Here is a 4,639-nt window from a genome sequence, read left to right on the forward strand (position 1 = left end):
CGTGTTCCATCATGTAGCTGTGAAGCATGATTGTCTAGACAATCACTTAACAAGCGATAAGTAAACAATTTACCCCATAATCGTATAGTCCGGAACTAAGCGATGAAGCTTGCTGAGCTACATGATCGTCTAGTGTGCATGCATCAACTTGCTTTCGAGTATCCTATACGCAACGATCATCTACCCCATCGTTTACATGACTCGACCAACACTTGGTTGTCTTCATCCTTAAAGAACAGCAACCCTTGCCTTGAAACTTCTTCACCAACGACTCATAGACTCAAACAACTTTGAAATTACAGACTCGATAGCAGTTAATATAACCAAAAACACAGGGGTCCTTACAATTAAATTCAAAATGTAAGAGAATTTAAACAACTAGAGGATTCATCCCAGAAACTCCATTAATCCCACATCCACAACGCTTAAACAAAGAGTAGACATGCTTTTACCCACAGAGAAAGTAAATGGCATTCTATGCATCAATGAATTTGGAATATTAGAATCTGTCTTTGATACCAATTGAAGGAACTCTTATACAAGAATACCTCTGAGCAGAAGCGAGATCGTTCCAAACTCATTGTGATAGAATTAACGCATTTACAATCTAACAGAATAGATATGCAATATTCAACAAATTATCGGCATGCTTTGGAAACTAAACAATAAGAGAACGAATACATACCAGTCGAAGAACTCTTCTTCACCAAAACTCGTTCTCCTCAAAGGAATGCTCCTCTCGCTCTCGCTGGGAAAGTCCAACCAAATCATCCATCAAAACCTAGCAACAAGGAGGACACCACCACTTAGAACCCTTGGTATTCTCGGTATGAAAATCCAAGAGGTGTGGACTCTGTTGGATTTGGTAGAAGGAAGAGGAAGAGAAGATCATATACCATGACCAAGAAAGTGGGAGAAGGTTGATGTCTATTATATAGACGATGCTTAATCGTTTAGGAAACGGTACACGACCGTTTAGCAAATAGGTCACGATCATATAGATGATCATTTAGTAAATGCTCGGGCGCGCGATCGTTTAGGAAAAAGCTAGACGATTGTTTCGCAAATCCTATGCGATCGTTTAGTAACCTACGCTCGTGTATATGGTCGTGTAGAAACATTGAGCTATCGTGTAGGCTATCGATTTACTATGCGATAGACAATATACACTTTACGTGAGCGAATGATCGATCTCTTTGCATAATGAAAACGATTTTCATTTTATTCTTCATTTGTGAAAATTGCAAACAACCTCCCACTATCACATGGTTATGGAGAAAATGCTGGCACAATTATCCTATAATTGTCCAATTAAAAATTAATAAATATAATCATATTATATTCATTAACCTACGATTTAATATCACATCATATGCAATACATTAACCATAGTCTTTTTCTCCTCCACTAGATATAAATCATATTTATATCAATTTCTTCTAAATAATATATCTCATACATAATGTCAATCATATCATATATAATTAATCAGTTCAATCATATCATATATAAAAGGGGACCTTATGGACCTATGGCTCGAAGCTCCAACGGTACGTGAATAGCTGACTAAACTCTTTAGGCACGAGATCCACCATCCATTAACTGACCCAACCTAAGAAAAATAGAAAAAAATCAACCTAACCTAAAAACAAAATTAATCCAACCTAGTTTGGGTTGGGTAGTTTAGGTTGTTCAGGTTGTCAGGTCATTTGAACCAATCAAGTCGTTTGAAATTAAAACAAACAAGCCTTGGTTGTAATCATGGTTTAAAAAGAGGTTTTAATCTTATGAACATTTAGATAGAAATATCGATAAAATGGTTAATTGATGGATATTTTGGAAAATTTATAAAAACCAAAAAAAATTAAAAATAGATTTAAATTAGTAAATAAACTTTTTATGATTTTCAAACAAGTTAACATGTCTGTTACATTTCGATGCTTATTACTTTTTTTTAATGTTTCGTGGAGTTTTTTTTTTTTTTTTTCTAAAATATAATAGAAATATCAATTCCTCTCATGTCAATATCGAACTCATGGAAACAAAGAAATATCGAATGTCAATGGAAATTTAATACTATGATTATATTTAGGAGTAGATTGAGTAGACTCACTTCGGTCATTTTTCTTCTATTTACTTATTTAGAGTAACATAATTTGTTAATTTAATTGAAACTAAATAATGAGGGAGGTAAACTAAATTAAAGAAAAGTATATTTTTTGTTCTAAATTTTGGATTTAGTCTCTGTTTAGTCCCTAAATTTTAAGATGCTACACATTTAGTTTAAGTTTTGAGTTCCAATTTTATCTTTTAAGTTTCAAATTTTTACTTTTTACAATTTTTTACCATTTTCCAAAATTGTCTTTGCCCTTAATTTTCATAGCGCCTATTTTGCACTCAAAATCACACCCTTGTGTTTGTTGGTACCTTTTTGCCTTTCTGTTTCTCTCTATTTAATTTTATATTTCCTTTTTTTTATTGGACATTCCAACCATTTCTATTTTGAATAATCAAATATAATATTATTGCATCATTTTACAAGTTACAACTACATATTGTACGTATACAATTCATTGGGGAAAGAAGAAAAAATTAATTTACCAGTTTAATTTTTGTATTTATGAAAATTCAGTTTTTTAATCTAACATGCATTTTCTATTCAGAAAATTTTCCCACAAATTTAGAGAGAGAAAGAGGGCGAAAACCCTCAGCTTACCAAAGAAAAATTGTTACTCGGATTCCCATAAGGATTTTCAAATAAAATGTGGTCGAAAATATATTTTTTTAAGAATTTTTATTAAAATCCACATAGTAAATCTTTTTTTTTTCTTTTCAATAAAATAATGCGCTTTGAATTTGCCGGAAAATTAAAGAGATAGACTCCTATTCCTATTCCTATTGGAAATTATAATGCAAAATTAACATAAATAAATAAATAAATAAAATTTTATTTCCATTAGGAAGGGGAAAAAAAGAAAAGGCTTCACTCAATAATTATAAATAACTAATGCATTTGGCTCATTCCAAACAAAATTCCAACTCTTTTCTCTTCTCCTCTTTGAGTTTGCTTAATAATTAATTAATTAATTAACCAAATATGGTTAACCAACGTTGCTCGGAATATCGTCGGCATTATCCATAAACTAACCTCCTCATTTTTCTTTCATTCTTATTTCATCTTCTTCTATTGATTTATAATCTTAATTTATTAATTACCAACGATAACCTACAATTATCTTAATTAATTTGCTTTCTAATTCAATTATTTAAACAGGTAATGTCATCTCCTTCGGCCTTTTCTTCTCTCCAGTGTATGTTCTCTTCACCTCTATTTTCATCCTCCATGCAACACTTATTTTAGTTACTAATTAATGGATTATTTAATGTTAATATTGCAGAACAACATTTTATAAAATAATAAAGAATAAGTCTGTGTAAGAGTTCAAGTCAGATCCTTACATTGGAACCGTTCTAAATTGCATGTTTTGGATAATCTATGGAATGCCTTTTGTTCACCCCGACAGTATGTTAGTCATCACCATTAATGGAGTTGGTCTTTTTATTGAACTTGTTTATTTGACAATTTTTGTCGTCTTTGCTGATAATAAAAGACGGGTAAACTTTCTTTTTTTTTTTTTTCAAATTTATTAATTCTTATTCAGAAAATTATATATATCTAATGGATTGTATTTAATTTGATATCATATGTAATTTCAGAAAAAAGTCGGTATTTGTTTGTTGATAGAAGTCATATTTGTGGGCATCATTGTTGCAATAACAATGTTAGCTTTGCATGGAACCAAAGATAGATGATTGATGGTTGGAATCATTTGTGACATTTTTAACATCATGATGTATATTTCTCCACTAACCATCATGGTAAGTCATTCATTTTATCATATAATAATATTAATATTATGTGTATGTTTATGCTTAGGATTGAAAATTAAGATTATTTAAATTAATTGTTGGTTTAATTAATTTGAACAGAAAAAAGTGATAACAACAAAGAGTGTAAAGTAATGCCTTTTCCTATTTCATTGACAAACTTTTTCAATGGTTACGTTTGAACAGCTTATGCCTTCATCAAATTTGACCTCTATATGTTGGTATGTAGTAATTTTTCACACAAATTAAATAGTTATAATATGATGTTAATTCTTAGAGTTATATTAAATAAGTGATCATTAATTAATTTTGCAGATAAGCAATGGTGTTGGAGCAATTTCAGATTTTCTCCAATTGATTTTGTATGGTTATTATTCAGTGATGGGTTCAAAAGAAGAAGATGAAATTATAGAGAAAGAACCTAAAAAGATTCAAACTCTTTAACTTGAATGGACCGTCCAATGTCTAAATATATATTATAAATGTGAATCTTAGTTTTAGAATTGGTGTCTAAAAAAAAATTATTTTGTTGAGTTCTTAGTCTTTAGGGGTCTCCTTTCCTACTCAAATTATTTCTGGTTTTTTTTTTACCAAATTATTATTTTTTTTGTTTGATACACTTGGAGATAATTTAAATTTATTAATTTTTTTTACAAATTTATTTCAGGTGTTGGGTTATCATCGTCCTTACTATGTTTGTTTATTATTTATTTTCGAATGATATATATTCCTTAATTAGCCCTTTTATCTT

General features: G+C 30.0%; 1 pseudogene; it reads left to right on the forward strand.

The window, feature by feature from the left end:
* The first annotated feature begins 646 nt into the window (after positions 1-646).
* On the forward strand, positions 647-4,332 carry LOC120090722 (bidirectional sugar transporter SWEET5-like; annotated as a pseudogene).
* The last annotated feature ends 307 nt before the right edge of the window (positions 4,333-4,639 follow it).

This window comes from Benincasa hispida, chromosome 11, assembly GCF_027475165.1.
Source record: "Benincasa hispida cultivar pf3 chromosome 11, pf3_genome.v1.1, whole genome shotgun sequence".
In the NCBI taxonomy this organism is placed as follows: domain Eukaryota; kingdom Viridiplantae; phylum Streptophyta; class Magnoliopsida; order Cucurbitales; family Cucurbitaceae; genus Benincasa; species Benincasa hispida.